General features: G+C 46.2%; 1 long non-coding RNA gene across 1 annotated transcript; it reads right to left on the bottom strand.

The window, feature by feature from the left end:
* Positions 1-7,167: 7,167 nt before the first annotated feature.
* LOC146758671 (uncharacterized) lies at positions 7,168-18,207 on the bottom strand. Its single transcript, XR_014933771.1, has 2 exons — positions 18,115-18,207; positions 7,168-7,975 (listed from the first exon to the last, which is right to left on the bottom strand). It is a non-coding gene; the product is annotated as an uncharacterized LOC146758671 (long non-coding RNA).
* Positions 18,208-18,292: the final 85 nt, after the last annotated feature.

Here is an 18,292-nt window from a genome sequence, read left to right as displayed (position 1 = left end):
TGCGGTGGCAGGGCTGCCAGCAGGGCTTGGTGCCTGCCCAGCAGAGATGGGTGCTGAACAGTGTGACTGAGATTCATGGAAAGCACGTGCAAGGCCCTCCCTTCTCTTGGAGTGGTTCTCAAAGGACATGGAAGTCTCCAGCTCCTCACAAATCAATGCTTATAGCATATGAAATAGATTCTGCAGTGGAAGGTTTTTCCTCTCCTTAGCCTGATCATTTAAGTTTTCCCTAAAAGAATGGCTCTTAAAAGAGCAGTTATAATCCACCTGTAAGATTAAACCTTAATCTCTACCAAAAAAAAAAAAAAAAAAAAAAAAAAGGAAAAAAGAACCTGAGCTGCAGCGTTTGAGGCACGGACTCGGATGTGAATGATCCAAATTGTTTATTACAAGTTCTCACGTCCCTTATATACCTTCACAAGTTTTTGTTTTCTAACTTTCCCATCCGCCCTTACAACTTTCCCAACCACCTTTATGTATCAACAAAGCATTCTGCAAAACACTTTTCAACTGTCCATGCAAGCACATATCCAGTCAGAACTGTGAGTCCCTTCTTCTCCTTCCTGAGGTGTCCTTGGTTCTCATGCTGTTTATCTTGGTCCACAGCTACTGCTCTGAACAGCTTTTCTTGTATTCCCACAATTCCCCCTTTTTTGTTTATTCACAAACTACTACCATACTATACTATAAACTAATAATACTAATTATATTAATAACATAATCATTATAACTCAATCAAGGCCTCGATTGACAATACTCGAAAAATGAAAAAGGAGATAAGGCAAATGACAAGAAATACTGTTAAATCCATTAAAATATCAGACACATTTTGACTGCGGCCTAAGTTCCTACAACCTGGAAAAGAATTCCTGAAAATCCAATTTTGTGTTAATCTGAAATGGGTTAGAAAAAGACTTCAATTTCGAGTTATCCATTTTAGACCATCCCAATAGCAGGAAGCGAATGCTCCCTAAGCTTGCACATTATTATTGTCCCTGGAGAGGCAGAAAACTGCAGAAAGGGAGAGAGAAGGATCATGTTGGCGGTGGATGCGATAGGCAGCGCCAGCAGGGCGTCCCCTGCTTCAAGGTTCACTTTCCCTTTCTCACCCACCACGGATTCTCTCTTGCTCTTATCCTACTCAGGGTCTGAATGGTATTTTCCATTTGTACACTGCATTCTCATGGCCAGTGCGTGGTACAGAGCCCAAGTGGAACTCCTGCTTGCAAAACAGAATAAACTACCGAGGTTAGCTCTTTTAGCAAGCACCTTTGTTTCAATTGATGCATGGTCATATTTTGAAAATCCCAATTAGTGAGATGAAAAATGAGTTTATCATTTTATATTTAAGAATCATCCCTTTGTCCAGGATTCTTTTCCAGGGTTTTGTCTTTACAAACTAAAAAGAGACTTGTTGATAGGCTAATAAAATCATAACTGAACATTACTAAGACATTAAAAGAGCTATTCCCGTAGTTTTCAGCATTGGTAACAACAAATCCTATTTAACTTATACTCAATCTACTACCAAAATAGGAAAAACACGCAATAATCTAAATAATGCTTAATAATTCTAATTCTTAAATTTGTGCCAATAACGCACAAGAGTTATCCACTATGTCCTACCATTACTAAAATTATTATTTGCAATACAACAAATTACAAAGCAATACCAATGAAATAAGAAGCATGTAATCACAGTCATTATTAAGGCTGGATGCTATTTTCTGCCTTGAGATGAGGCCGAACATACCGTGCCAGAACCCATGTAGGGCCAGTCCCTTTAGAAACACAAGCATATCCATGAGCCCAGGTTATCAGTGGTAAGGGACCTTCCCAATGCCCTGTGGCCATATTTCGAATGTTAACCATTGGCCATTCCTTGAGCACTGGGGAGGCCCCAAAATGACGATCCGCACAAGTTGTATTTGTATGATCACGATTCAAAAAATTCAGCACAAACAAAGCCTTACATAATCTTTCCTGTGGTGTGTCTCCCGTATTCCCCCCTTTTTGTTTAATAAGAACAGATTTCAATGTTTGATGAGTACGCTCAATGACAGCTTGTCCAGTGGGAGAATGAGGGATGCCTGTAATATGTCTAACCCCCCATTCTTGAAGGAAAGTTCGAGTGGCCTTAGAGGTATACGCAGGCCCATTATCTGTTTCTCTAGTATGTGGGATTCCCATAGCAGCATAAGCAGATAACCAGTGTTTACGGGCATCGCGACTGCGTTCACCTGTATGTGCTGTGGCAAATACATAAGAAGAATGAGTATCTATCGTTACATGTACATATTTTAGACAGCCAAATTCAGGAACGTGAGTGACATCTGTCTGCCACAGTTGAAGAGAGGCTGTGACGCGTGGATTTGTCCCAATTTGAGGCAAAGGGGCAATTGCCTGGCAGACTGGGCATGTTAGAATAATGTTACAGGCTTGATCCACTGTCAGTTGGAATTGTTTTTGTAAGGCTCTCCTGTTCTGATGGAAAAACTGATGGGAGAGTCGTGCTTGCTCAAATAATTGAGGGGTAGCAAAAGCAACTGTGGCTTGATCAGCCTTACGGTTGCCCTCAGTTAAAGGACCAGGCAACGTAGTATGCGATCGAATGTGCATAATAAAATAAGGAAGAGTATGGTGAGAGACATAATGCAAGACTCGCTTGAGCTGTACAAACAAAACCAGGTTATTAACTTCCTTAAGAAAGAATCCTTCAATCCGCTGAATGATACCTGTAACATACAAAGAGTCAGTTATTATATTAAGCTTTTGGTCTGAAAAAATTTGGAAAGCTCGAGCTACTGCAGCGAGTTCTGCAACTTGAGGTTGTGATAAAATGTTTGCTCATTAAGACCGGGATGTGGTAGCATTGTGGTGGAGTGCTTGTTCATTAGGACCGGGATGTGATGGTGGAATATGGAGGCCACAAGGGTTGCAGAACACTCTAATTTTATGGGTAGATTGTGTACTCTGTATAGTTACAGGCAAAGCGCGCCCCGATGGATACAAAGTTTCACGGAAGGACCAACCAAGGAACAACACACCAAGTCGCACGATCACGACCGACCAATTAAAGGACAATACGCTCGGGATGGACAATACAAAAGAAGTTGCAAGGGACGGGACGGCGCGGCAGTTGGAGGAACGATAATCCCCCTGTCGCCCAGCGCTGAATTGCCTTTTTGTTTTACCCGCTACAATTAATAAAAGTTTATAATTGGAACATTATTGGCTCATTGCTTATAAATTGATGACAATTTGGTGCCGTGACTCGGATGGGAATACTGGCGTAGGTATGAGGAGCCTGAGGGGGCGCCCCGCCTAAATAGGCGGCCTCAGCTCCTATCCTCCCTCCCTACTCCCGCCGACGATCCGAAATTTAAAACACAAAGGCAAGGAAAAACCGGTTAACCCTTTAAATTTCGTGCACGAAAGTCTGGACGAAGACGCAGGACAGGTGAGTATAGTCCGGTCTGGATCGGGAATCCGGCGTGTGACGAGTGTTGTGTGTGAGTGAGAGGGGAGCCGGTAGCCGGCATCAACCCAAGCGAGTGCGGACCCCACAGTAGTGTGGTTCCCATTGCCCGCGAGGGCGTGGGCCACGACCTGGGGGAAGTGAGTGAACGCAACACTGAGTGAGGGCACGCCGAAGGGTGGGTACAGGGTATAAGCGGGGCCCTTTCACCACCACAACCCCTAGAGCTACGGGCACTAGGGAGGATTACTATTAGGTGTTCCCCTAGAGCTACGGGCACTAGGGAGGATTACTATTAGGTGTTCCCCTAGAGCTACGGGCACTAGGGAGGATTACTATTAGGTGTTCCCCTAGAGCTACGGGCACTAGGGAGGATTACTATTAGATGTTCCCCTAGAGCTACGGGCACTAGGGAGGAATAGTATAAGATCGTACCCCTAGAGCTACGGGCACTAGGGAGGAATAGTATAAGATCGTACCCCTAGAGCTACGGGCACTAGGGAGGAATAGTATAAGATCGTACCCCTAGAGCTACGGGCACTAGGGAAGGATAGTATAAGATCGCATCCTAGAGCTACGGGCACTAGGGGGAGCTACAGACGTTGAATAAAACAAGAGAGCAAGAAGTAAAGAACGAGATGGGGCAGTGTAAAACTAAACCATCCGCCCCTTCTAAACGACCATCCATTCCTAAGGACTCACCTCTAGGGTTCATGCTAAGTGCCTGGACGCACTATCCAGGAACAAGAAATAAAGATAAGGCAAAGATGATTTATTATTGTGTAGAAATTTGGAGCGGACAACAAATTGGCCCGGCAGTATGGTGGCCTAAGTATGGTTCTAATGAAGATTGGGTACAACAGCAATTAAATTTTTGGGTAAACTCCAAAACCCCTTTCAATCAAGAAGAAAGTGACTATGCAGCAGTATGGGTCACTCGCCCGGAGGGTTTAGGAGTCCCCATTTTTAATTTGACACGAACAGAAAAAGATGTCGAAAAACGTAAGCCTCGAAGGGAAGAGGAGGCCTTAGTGGGACCCCCACCATATGCTTTACCACCAGCAATTCCCCTACCTTCTCCTCCTCAGTTGGATCATGGGCAGATGGATTCGAGAGAGGGAGAAGTACAAAAGATAGAAGGGGGAGGGCCTGTGACACGGGCAAAGGCACGACAAAATAACCTCTACCCTTTAAGAGAAATGCCCATGGGAGGTCCACAACCTCAGATGGGGTTTATATCAGTGCCCTTAAGTTCAGGGGATGTTAGAGATTTTAAGAAGGAAATGGGTAATATACTAGAAGATCCCCTGGGGGTGGCAGACAGAGTAGATCAATTCTTAGGGCCAAATATTTACACTTGGGAGGAACTACAGTCTATTTTAAGTATATTATTTATAGTGGAAGAAAAAGGCATGATTAGGCGTGCGGGGATGTGCATTTGGGATGCCCAACATGCCCATGGGCCTGCTGCAGATGATAAGTGGCCTCTACAAAATCCTCATTGGGACCATCAGAACCAGAATCATAGGACTCACATGCAGGACCTACGGACTATTATTATCCAGGGCATTAGGGAGGCGGTCCCAAGAGGTCAAAATATCAATAAAGCTTTTAATGAGAGACAAAAGAAGGAGGAAACACCCACTGAATGGCTAGAAAGGTTACGCAAGAATTTACAACTATATTCAGGATTGGATCCCGATACACTGATAGGCCAGGCTCTGCTCAAAACACAGTTCGTAGCTAAGGCTTGGGAAGATATCAGCAAGAAACTAGAAAAGATAGAAAATTGGCAGGATCGGGGGCTTGATGAACTTTTGAGGGAAGCTCAAAAAGTATATGTAAGACGGGAAGAAGAAAGGCAGAATGGGCAGGTTAGGATGATGGTAGCGGCAGTCAGAGAAAGTAGGGAATTGGAAAGGAAAATGGGGGGATGGACGCAAAATCGAATTCCAGGACAGCAAAAATTTAGGAAGCCTGAAAACAGGAAGGAGGAGAGAATATGCTATTATTGCAGGAAAAAGGGACACCTGAAGAGGGACTGCAGGGTTAGAATGAGAGACGAAAAGTCCTTCCAAGAAGACTAGGGGTGTCAGGGGCTCTATATATTGGGGACCCAGAAACAACAGGAGCCCTTGATAAAATTGAAAATTGGTCCCCAAGCTGAGGAGGTAGAGTTTCTAGTAGATTCAGGAGCAGAAAGGTCTACTATACAACAGATCCCCCTCGGATGCAAACCTTCCTGAGAAACTACCAAAGTAATAGGAGCAAAGGGAGAAATATAGCTGAAGCCTTGGGAATAAAATGGGAAGAACATACTCCCTGGCACCCACAGAGTTCAGGGCGAGTAGAGAGAATGAATGGGGAACTAAAAAAGCAATTGGCCAAATTAACACTAGAAACTAAGCTCTCATGGATAAAATGCATTCCCCTTGCCCTCTTAAACCTTAGGGCCCAGCCCCGGGCTGACATAGGAATATCTCCCTTCGAAATGTTATACGGAATGCCATATGATGCGGGAACCCCTAAAGATCACCCGGGGGTGTTAGATAAGAACATTCAAGCTTATATCACGGAATTAATGAAGTATAAACAGGAATTGTGGAAAAAGGGACAATTGACTCAAAGACCCCCTCTGGACATTACCCTCCATCGAATAAAGCCTGGAGATTGGGTTCTGATAAAGACCTGGAGAGAAACCACACTGCAGCCTCGCTGGGAAGGTCCCTATCTGGTATTATTGACTACCAATACTGCCATCAGAACTGCTGAAAAAGGATGGACACATGCTAGTCGTGTTAAGGGTCCAGTACAAAATCACGAATGGAGAGTCACTAGTCCAGCGGGTGATTTGAAAGTAAAACTGTCACGAAACCCTCCGTCAAGGAAAATGAGAACATGAATTAACAATGATTGTATAAACGTATCAGTATAGAATTTAATGTAGAAGGGAATATTTTGACTATTGTGAATGCAACTGTTGGGATATGTTTTAGAAAGGTAGTGGACCCACTGCGGAAACAGGGATACACAAATTGGTTATTAGCCTTCAGAGTGGCCGTGGAAATTTTAATAGAAGGGGGTAAACCTGGGGGTGAATTTGGATCCTTACCAGCATCACTTAAGTGTATAACCAGTGGGAAAAAGAATAGGGTGCAGTACCCCAAAGACCCACTTAAAAGGGAAGCAAAACCAGCCCCTCCTGAAGAATACTCTTGCTGCCGAGAAGATTATACACCCCATGGCTTGAGGCAACCGAGTCGATGGGCGAGGCAGAGGAGATAAAACATGTGGAGGGGTCTGCTCCATTATGAATGAATCCAAAGATTTAGGATCCAGAAGATACCCCAAGACTGGAAATAACTCCCCCGAACAATTAAAGACTCACTACTGCAGTGGGAAAACTGCCTATCTAAAACTAGCTCAATTGATAATAATATTAAGTCTCATTAATGAGGGTTGGGGTACAGAGGTACAGACACATGAGCCATTTAAGTGGTCCCATCAGAAGTAGTGTTACAAAATAGAAGGGGGTTGGATCTTCTCCTATTGCAGCAAGGGGGACTATGTGTGGCTCTTAAAGAACAATGTTGCACCTACGTTGATCAAACGGGGGTAGCAATAGATACAATGGCTGAACTAAGAAAACAGTTAGAACAAAGAAAAAGAGCCCAGGAGTCTCAAAGAAGTTGGTATGAGAGTTGGTTTAATGGTTCCTCCTGGTTCACTACATTATTATCCACAATAATGGGACCAGTTATTATGATAATATTAGGTTTGACCTTTGGACCCTGTATTTTAAATAGACTAATCGTTATCGTTAAGAACAGGCTAGAGGCAGCCCACCTAATGGTAATTAGAGAAAGATATGAACCCCTTGATGGGGAACTAGAAGAAGACGTCTTAGAATGGAGTCGACAAGAACTAAAACGGTTTAATGAGCAAAACAAAATAGTACAATAAAAGAAAAGAGGGGACTGTGATAAAATGTTTGCTCATTAAGACCGGGATGTGGTAGCATTGTGGTGGAGTGCTTGTTCATTAGGACCAGGATGTGATGGTGGAATATGGAGGCCACAAGGGTTGCAGAACACTCTAATTTTATGGGTAGATTGTGTACTCTGTATAGTTACAGGCAAAGCGCGCCCCGATGGATACAAAGTTTCACGGAAGGACCAACCAAGGAATGACACACCAAGTCGCACGATCACGACCGACCAATTAAAGGACAATACGCTCGGGATGGACAATACAAAAGAAGTTGCAAGGGACGGGACGGCGCGGCAGTTGGAGGAACGATAATCCCCCTGTCGCCCAGCGCTGAATTGCCTTTTTGTTACCCGCTACAATTAATAAAAGTTTATAATTGGAACATTATTGGCTCATTGCTTATAAATTGATGACAAGGTGATCCATCAACAACATGTACGTCTGACTGTCATCGTGTAGCAGTCGCACGCCAGAGAACCACTGCTTGGTGTGTCTTGCCGGAACCATCTGTAAATACAGTAACAGCATTAGGTACTGGAACATGTGAAAGTAAACTATTAGTAGTAAGGGGGATATCAGCCAAATTATGCAGTAACTGATGTTTGGGAGGATGGGTGGACAATTGTCCAGTATAGTCTGCCATAGCAGTCTGAAAAGCAAGTGACTGCGCAAGCATCCAATCTAAATCTTTTTTAGTAGCGGGTACGTATATGTGTCACGGAGTTCTCTCTAGAGCTCACTCCGGGACAGTGGGCACAAACCCGGGGCAGCAGGAACAAAAGCCCCCCCCCCCCTTTTCTCTATCGGCACAGCGCGGCGCAGCCCGGCCCGGCCACGTGCGTTTCGGGAGAGGGGAAGGGAAGGAAGATTGCGATTAGGTCTAACAAAAAATAAGGGAGAAAAAAGGTGATCTGAGAACGAATGGCAGTTTAATAACCTAATAACACTAAACAAACAACAAGAGAGTTTCAACAAAGAGAATACCAAGTCCCCAATCTCACCGATGGAGCTGTGGAAGGCAGGAAGCTCTGACCACGTTTTCTCCTCGCAGGGAGCCGGGCCAGCAACCCCGACCCTTCCTCACTTCCCTTCCGGTGCCCCTCCCCACATGCCCATTAAGGCAGTTCACAGAAAAAAAAACTTGTCCCCTTTACTCCCATTATGAGGCATGGTGTTCTGATGTGGAATACCAACACCAACCAAATTGCAAAACCATAACAATATGCAATCAGGGTCAAGAGCTTATAGAATTTGTAGACGATGTCAACCTTGCTGTATTAGCAGAGGAAACATTTCCACTCGTGCTGTAATAGTTTTTGAAAATGTATGCGGTAAAAATAACCATTCAAGGATAATGAGAGGATCCTTTCTTGAGGTATCCCATTGACATAACAAGCTGTATAGCTGATAGAAGTTGGATATTATTATGAGATGTACTGGAAGTGATTAACAAACACGATGGCTATATCGATGTTGCACTGATGTTATTACAGAGTCTAAGCATTGTTGTGCTTCTGGTGTTAATTGTCTTTTAGAAGTTAGATCTGGGTCTCCTTTGAGTAGTTTGAATAAAGGATGCAGCTCTTGAGTAGTAATTCCCAAAAGTGGCCACAACCAATTGATGGTTCCTAATAACTTTTGCAGATCGTTTAATGTCCGTACGTGAGGTACTATTTTGAGGATTTGTGGCTGGATAGTGTGAGATGCAATTTTCCATCCTAGATATTTCCATAGAGAACTAAGTTGCACTTTTTCTTCTGCTATTTGTAAGCCGATAGATTGGACTGCCTCCCGGACGAGCAGTAAAGCGTCCTTTAGACCCTCTTCTTGCTCTGCTGCTATTAAAATATCATCCATGCAATGATAAATAAGGACATGAGGTCTAGCGTTTTGTACTAGTTGTAATGCATTTGCTACAGTCAATTGATATATTGTTGGACTATTAAGCATTCCTTGTGGTAATACTGTCCAATGATACTGCTGAGCAGGGCTTTGTAGGTTGATGGAGGGTACTGAGAAAGCAAATCGTGGCACATCTTTTGGATGAAGCCAAATGGTAAAAAAACAGTCTTTTAAAACAATGACTGCTATAGGCCAATCTGAGGGTAACACTGAGGGTGAAAGAAGACCAGGCTGCAATGCTCCCATAGGCTCAATTACTGCATTGATAGCACACAAGTCCTGTAAGAGCCTCCATTTTCCACTCTTCTTGAGGATAACAAAAACTGGAGTATTTCAAGGGCTGGTAGTAGGCACTATGTGACCAGCAGCTAGCTGTTCTTGAACTAATTCATGTAAGTGCAGCAACTTTTCCCTTCTTAAGGGCCACTGATCTACCCAAATAGGTTGTTCTGTTTTCCAAGCTAAGGGTATAAGTTGCTACTGATCAATGGCCCTCACGGAAAATTTGTCTGCAAAATCATACCCCACTGACTTAAGAGATCACAACCCCACAAAGTACAGGGAATTGGCAAAATGTAAGGAGCATAATGAGCAATGCGACCATCAGGCCCTTCAAAAGATAAAATTCGGGCACTTTGTTTTGGCTGCTGTAACCCCCACAATAGCAGAATTAGGATCTTTTAGTGGCCATTCAGAGGGCCAGTCACTGGACTTAATGATGGTAACATCAGCTCCAGTATCCACTAGTCCTAAAAACTGTCTGCCATTTACTAAGCATGTTAATAATGGTTTGTCTTTTGACAGTTGTGTGGTCCATAGCACAACAGGTTTATCTGTTCTCCCAAATCCACTGGTTCTATCTCTAATATCAGGTTCGGTCATAGAATGAAAAGGGACTAATTGTGCTATTTTTTGGCCTTTTGGAATAAAACAGGGGGGGAAAGGTGTCCATGTCATTATCTTAATTTCCCCGGTATGGTCAGCATCTATAACTCCAGGTAAAACAAAAAGTCCCATCCTTGTAACAGAAGAATGTCCTAACAAGAGGGCACTACGCCGTCCCCAAGGGGACCCATTACCCCTGTTGGAATGAGAGTCACGGTGCTATCAGTCAGCGTCACTGACTGGGTGGTGGACAAATCCACTCCTGCACTGCCAGCGGTGGCTGGTCTGAGTGAGCTGGCCAGACAGCGTCTGGCTGAGTCAGAACCATATTTGCTGTCATAGTGCGTGGTCTAGCGCTCTTCTTGCCGTTTCCTGGCAGATTGCAGGGCTGCACAGTAACAGGGAGTTTGGATCGGCAGTCTCTCGCCCAGTGTAGCCCCCTCCTGCACCAGGGACAGGGTCGAGTTGGAATAGCAGAAGCATTTTTACTTGCTCGCTTGGGCTTTTTACAGTCCCTTTGTACGTGACTTGGTTCCCCACAATTGTAACATTTCACTTTTTGAGCTGTCCCTGCATCGAGTTGGGTTGCCAGTGAATCTGCTAGCAAGGCCATTTTATGACTTTCTGTGCCTACATCTTGACAGGCTTTAATCAAGTCAGTAATTGATGGGTCTGAATTCTTTAAGGACTGTAAAACTTTTCGACAGTCTGCATTTGCGTTTTCTACTGCTAATTGCTTAAGCAAGACATTTTGGGCGGCTTCATTTTCTACTTGTCTCTCTAGTGAATTTTGTAATCGGTCAAGAAATTTAATGTAAGGCTCAGTAGACCCTTGCTTAATTGAATTAAATGAAGCATCAGGTGAATTAATATCAGGTGCCCGACGGACAGCACGCAACAGCAAAGTCTTAATTTGCTCCAGGCATTGCCTGTCCAGCTGTGCCTGTGCCTGAGGTGTTGCCCGGACTCCCTCCCCCATGAGTTCCTCTAGGCCAATATGATTTAGGTTGTTCAAATTATTCAAGGCCTGGACAGCGGCCTGTTCCCGGTATTCAGTCATGAACACAGTATATTGCATGGGAGAGAGGATCATTCGTAACACAATTTTCCAGTCATGAGGGGTCATAACATAACTATCACCAATTGCAACCAAAAGATTGTATGTAAAGGCTGACTGAACTCCGTATGTTCTCACTGACTTCCTTAGCTCCTTCACTTCCTCATTGATGTGCAGAAATCAGACTCTATAACCAGAGATAGTGATAGCGAAAATGGTAAAGTTCTCAACCAATATGCTACCCATGTATCACCTGTATAGCCCTGAACCATGACCCATGTAGGGGTGTTAGACTATTGTGAAGTTAGAAAACAGCAGAGGTGGTCAATAACAGTGCTGACATTGCTATTTAGTAGTTAATAAGTTAAAATGCATAGTTTAACCATAAGATAGATGGAATGGACTGGTCTAGCTCGGATGGCTCGGATGAAAGAAGATAATGAATTTTTGGACAAGTTCAAAAGAGGAGTAACACGTGAAGCATGAAGCCTGGGCCTAGGATGAAACACAGTGGGAAAGAAGGACTGAAGATATATTGATTAATCACAAGAATGAATAACAAAGTGATGTAATGTTTACCTAATCATATAAATATAGGACCTCTGTAAAGCTTGATTGCACTAGGAGTGACCCAAGCTCTGTATGCATGTTGCACTGAGCACTGAGCTTGTTAATAAAATCAACCCTGGAGTACCCACAAGTTCAAGTCTCGACCTGGTTCCTTTCTGCAACAGATAGGTTATAAAGCAGGTATGCATTTATTCAGCGCTGGGCACACGGGGGATCATTCCTCCAATCATTCGCATCAATGGACAGAAGCGTTGGAAAGTTATAGAGCAAGCGTATACATATTCATCAAATTTCTGAGAAATCATTAACATATTCATTGTTTATCTGGGAACTCATTTACATGCTATCCCTCTTACTGACGCATGCGCAGTCCGCAGTGGGGGTCTCGCTCCAGTGGTCGTTGGGATGAAGTCAGAAGTCTTCCTTAGGTTACTTCAACCCAGCTCCTGTACTCAATCAGTCAAAGCCAGTTTCTTTGGCTACCTTATGTATATCCAACTATATCGTCTTAACTATAGACCCAGCTGTGTTATCCCAGCTGTATTGTAACTATAGCAATGTCGATGTGTCCTACTAGTCCTTTTCTTCTGACATTCCCCAAAGCCTAGGATACTTAATCTTCATGAAAGGCCCCTATTTACCTGATTCTTACTTTCAATTCCCCCCTTTTCTTGAATCTAGCGAAATCTTTTACTAAATAATTCCATTTCTAGAAAGAGAATTTCTAAAATAACTTCCATTTTCCATCTTCTGCCGTAATCTGTGTCTTTTCCAATCCTCACAGCTATTTCCTGTATCTTTGCAAAGCCACATCCTACATCGCAACATTATACACATCAAAACAAGTAAGGCCAATATTGCAACGCAAGCCAAAAACAATTGTTTTAACCAAGCAAAATTGGGGAGCCAATCAGTTAACTTTTCCAGTACCTCTGTAAAACCAAATGGACTGAAACCTGATGGAGCATTTTAGTACGTTCCCACATAGCCTGCATAAGCACAGCAGCTCTGATTTATAACTACACAAACTCCCCCTTCCTTTGCTGTTAGTAAGTCCAGCGCCATCCTATTCTGCAGTACTACCTTACTTAACGTTGGAACTTCTACTTGTAGCGCTTCGTATTGCATCTTACGCCCAGGCGCGGAATGAACCATCTATCAAAACTATGAAAGCCAGTTGGCCTGTCTATAAGGGGGTTATTTACATGCTTCACCCTCTTCCAAGGAGTTCTTAGCATCCCAGGAGGGAGAATTGTTTTGTTGTAAAATGAAGTATGTGGTACAAAGTCTTTCTTGCCTGTCCGTCACCACAAAGCCACTACAACCCTGGTCCTAGGGGGCACTTCTCTGACCCTTTATAAAAGGTGACATTTTAGCAAGGGTCATCTTTCTCACTTTGTCTGGGGCTTTCAAGATTACCAAATTGTACTCCATTCCATAGGGACACATTAAATTCCCCTACATTTAATGGTCTACCTATACCATATATCCTAAGCATTGTGATATTTTGCCCAGAGTTGTAACTCAAACTTAGGTCCCTTTATTTATACTTGTAAGTGTATGACGTCTACCTCCTGCTCCTTTCCACAGTGTCCAATTGGTGGACGAAATCCCATATTGAGGGAGTTCCATTCCTCCATCCCTTGGCAAGGCCGTACATACCCAGCAATCTGAAATATTCATAATTCGAGTAAGATTTTTCTGTCATTTGGATAAAAGCATTATCCTGCCAAGCTAAAGCAACTCCTATCATGTTTTCTTCTTAAGTCTTAAGAAGTTACCTAGATTTACCTATTCCCGTGACAGGGAGGAGCCACCCCATGGGGCCCCCTGGGCTCGGAAAGGAAGGGAAAAAAGGGGGATGGGATAAAAACAGCAGTAATCTAAGGAGGAAAACTTATTTTACTAAATATGATATTGGAATATAAGATAACACAATATAATATAATTGAGGCTAATAAATCGAACAAAACAGAGAGTCCCCGAAAACCGAGAGGCCTACTGTGAACTCTAGGCGACACGGCTGGAACTCTTCCCACTCCCCAAGAAGTTCGAGAGAGAGAGCTCCAGCCTGGGAACGAGATTATATAGTGTCCTGGTCCCATGACTTATCCCTGACCGTGATGTTCTCTGGGATATGTAGTCTTCTTCTGTGAACTGCACATTCAGCAAAATCATCCATGCTTTACATGATGTTATGATGTGGAATACTGATAGCAAAATTACAAAATTACAAAACCATGACACAAGCGTATACCTCAAGCCATCCCGAAAAGGTATCTGTTAAAACCAACACGTATCTCTACCCCCCTTTTCTTGGGAGCTCTGAAAAATCCACCTGCCATTGTTGTCCTGGATAATTTCCTCTTCCTATTTGCCCTAACTGAGCTTTATGGCCTGTTTTAGGATTATTTCGTAAACAAACTTCACATTGCTGGGTCACTTGTCTAATGGTAGTATACAAATTTCGGGCGATTACTCATTGAACAAGATATTTATACAATGCTTCTGCTCCCCAGTGAGTTTTCCTATGTTCAGTCATCACCACAGCCCATAATATAGCTGCTGGAATAACTACTTTCCCTTGTGGCGTAAAGGCCCATCCTTCCTCTTTTACCTGCCTTCCAAATCATTTATCAAGTTCCAATCCTCTTTTAAGTACTTTGGCTCACCATCCACCTGAATTTTACCATCTGGAATCAAGGAAGCCTCCATCACCTCACTCTCTGACACTCGCTTTGCTTCTCTGTCAGCCCCATCAGTGGGGGTCTTGCTCCAGTGGTCGTTGGGATGAAGTCAGAAGTCTTCCTCAGGTTGCTTTGACCCAGCTCCTCTACTCAATCAGCCAAAGCCAGTTTCTTTGGCTACCTTTCCCTTCGGTATACCCAGCTGTATTGACTTAGCTGTAGACCCAGCTGTATTGTAACTATAGCAATGTCGACGTGTCCCACTAGTCCTTTTCTTCTGATGTTCCCCAAAGCCTAGGATACTTAATCTTCATGAAAGGCCCCTATTTACCTGATTCTTACTTTCATCATATGGCAGGGATTCCCAACAGGGGACCTGATTCGTCTGATACAACACAGGAAAGGCTTGCAATGTCTCAGTATCACCCCTTAATATTGCTTCTTTTCTGCACTGCTCTAAGACACCGCAGTACCGCAGTACGCTGTAGAGAAATTTGTCGTTCCTGCTCCCGTCAAATTATCATCAGGAGGAAATGCGCCCGATTCGCCTTCCGGATATACTGGGCCGGGTCACAACCATCCCCGGGTTTCGGTCCGTCGTGTCTTTAACCACGTGACACGCCGGCTGCACAGACACAGCAGCGCACGATGTGGGGGGGGCGGAGGGCGGAAGCTGAGCGACGAACGTCGGGGGAGGAGGGAACGGCGGGAGCGCGAGGGGGGGGAGGGGGCGGGTTGCGGTTTTTCGTCTCCCCGAATCGGGGGGGGGTCGGAGCCGCCAGTCGGATCCGGGCACGGGCCGCTTCCCGCAGCGAGAGGCAGCGGCGGGGTTGGGACGGAGGGCGGCAGGAAATGGTCGGAAGAAATTCTCCCTTATCGAAATTGCTGAAGCCCTTCCATTATCCGGCTCCAAACGGGTGACAGCTTAGCAGCCGTTCTGTCTTTAGCGAGAGAAGCCTCGTAGAGTTTTGAGCCGATTTTCTCCCAAAGTTCTCCATCGAGAGAGAACTCGGTTTTCGGGAATTCAGGGACATTTTTGCTTATCCATTTACGAGTAGCTAATGCTGAAGCAGACATAGGCTGATCCTGATACAGTAACACTGATCGTAACACTTCGAGATGTACTCGTTGCTCCCTCGTTAGTGAGCTCCCCATAGTTCCTACTGCTCACCTCCTGTCCTGCAGAACGGGGCGGGCGCGCGCCAAACAGTCTCCGAAGTTCAGTCGGGCGGCGCTGCCGGACCGGGCTCGCTCAGCCGCGGCTCGATTTGCTCCACGCAGTGGGCGCCATTTGCAGCGTTTGAGGCACGGACTCAGATGTGAACGACCCAAATCGTTTATTACAAGTTCTCACATCCCTTATATACCTTCACAAGTTTTTGTTTTCTAACTTTCCCATCCGCCCTTACAACAGCTTTTCTTGTATTCCCTCACTCTATCACATCCAGAGAGTACACAGACATTACTCAGCTCGCCCCAAACAGTGACACGTTGCCCTGCAATAATCTGTGCCTGCCAGGAAATGCAAGTCCACACGTTAACTTACACCTTAGTCTTTTTCAAGGAAGGGCAACAGATTCAAGGTTCCCTTCCTCCCAAGGGATACATTTAATGTAAGAACGTTTTGAGATGCTCTCCAAATTAGAGAGGTGGACAGAGCCGCCACCCCGCTCCCTCCCGACACCCCATCCACTGATGGATCTGCCAGCTCCATCAGCTCACACCTTCCAGCTGCCTGTACTGACAGGCAATAAGCACTCCTGCCCACGCCCAAGATGGAAGGCATACTTAATACATAGAATAAGAATTGTTGGTATTGCCCAGATCCGTTTAGGATGACACAGCTTAGAACTGCAGCATTTTTCCTGAAGACGGGCACAAATGCATCCTAAGAACGTGGAGAAACACCTGAACCAAATGACAGACCCAAGAATGAAACACAGGAGGGTATCCCCGCTGGAAGCCATCGAGTGGTAAATCACCTCATTCGCACCTCAGCCCGCAAATTCAACCGACCTGCTGGCAGTGAGCTGCCGATCCCGGCTTGCTCCCGGAGAGAAGGAAATCTCTGGCACCAGCAAAAGGAAACGCTTGGCTCGCTTGGATTGTTCTACGCAGAGATAAGGCAGCTGGCTATACACCACTCCGTGATCTGACCGCTTAAGGCCAGTCAGACATCAGCTGGGAGTGCCAGCAGGTTTGAAGAACTCATCGCTAAGAGAACAGATCAGACAGAAGGGAACAGGAACTGGGCAGTTGTCACTAGAAGCGAACACACAAAACCGCGGTAGGATCTCCCCATCTGTACCACAGCTCGCAGTGAGCGGCTCTGCAACAGGAACACGGATTTCAATGCGTCTGATTGTAACTTCCAGCCCCGCTATTTACAGGCAATGCTTCTCAGTGAGCGATGCTGCAGTTTTTGCTCTGGCCGCTGATTTGGGGCTGTCCCACAGCCATCCCCTGCTGCTCCCAGCGATGTGCGCAGCCCCAGCAGTGCCACACCGATGGCCGTAGCTCCCATCTCCCTCTCATCATTTGTTGCTGTTCTTTTCCTTTTTCTTCTTTAAAGGAAAGAGGAAGTTGTAATTCTGGAGCACGGATAACTACCACGTATTGCAACAAAGGGTACAAAAAAGAAACCGAGTATCGGTCCCTCTAACATTCATCAAAGCGGCGGTTCATTAGTAAAACAAGCAAACAAACACGACGGGAACGAGAGCGCTCCGGGATTACAGGAGCAGCTCTTCCCGCAGTAACTGCAGCCCACCCGCTCGCGGCGCTTTGCTGCCGTCCGTCCCGCTCTCGGGTCAGCTCAAAGCAGGTTTCAGCTCCCAGCACCGCCCCAGAGCTCGTCCCGCACCGCCGGCTCTCGCTGAAAGAAGCCCGCGGACAGGAGGAAGGGGAGGTCAGAACCTGCTCGTTAACCGGGCTGCAAAACCGCTCCTGCTGTTTTGGCACTCGGCGCCTACGGGACTTTTCAGATGAGGAGCGTTGTTCGCTGAGCCCGTTAAGTCGATCCTCCTCCACTTCGTGCAGCCTCCGGCAGCGGCGCCTCTGCGCCAGGACTGCACAGCCCGCGGCAGCGGGAGCTCACCTGGTTTTCTTCCTCAACGACCGGCGCCCAAGAACAGCTTTCCAAGCCCAGGCCGGACACGTCAGTCATTACGCCGCCCTCTTTCCCTCACCTCCATCTCAAGATGAAGCTTGCCCGTTTCTCCGTCCCAAGCTCCTGTTTCTCCCTGTTTCTCCCCTCCCCTCGCAATAGCCCGGGCTCTACGAGCGGCAGCTGAGCCAGGCAGCCCACGGCGCGTCCGTGTCCAGGTGTGCCGAGGCAGACATGAAACACAAGGCACCGGCAGCCGAGCCACAAAGGAGGGTTTCGCGTCGCCCAAATGCCGCGCGGCGGAGCGGCGGCGCCCCGTTGTTCCCGGCCGCCCTCGAGCCCTGCCGCCGCCCGGGCAGGGGGTCCCGGCTCGCCCCGCTGCCCCGGCCCCGCCCTCCCCGCCCCGTTGCCATGGTCACTGTGTCTCCGATGCGCGAACCTTTCACCGTCGGGCCGTGAGGCGCTGGTACGGACGCGGGAAGGGAAGAGAAGCGGAGCCGGGCCGGGAGGGCGGGCGCTGGGGCGGCACTGCGGCGGGGCAGGGCGGTGCGGGACGTGGGGCGCTGCCGGGGGCGGGCGGAGGGAGGAGAGCGGAGGGGCCGCGCGGTTGTACGGCC

Source organism: Coturnix japonica, chromosome 13, assembly GCF_054131305.1.
Source record: "Coturnix japonica strain WE chromosome 13, WE-NBRP24, whole genome shotgun sequence".
Taxonomy (NCBI): domain Eukaryota; kingdom Metazoa; phylum Chordata; class Aves; order Galliformes; family Phasianidae; genus Coturnix; species Coturnix japonica.
The sequence above is the reverse complement of the archived record's forward strand: the minus strand, read 5'-3'. Positions and strand labels throughout refer to the sequence as shown.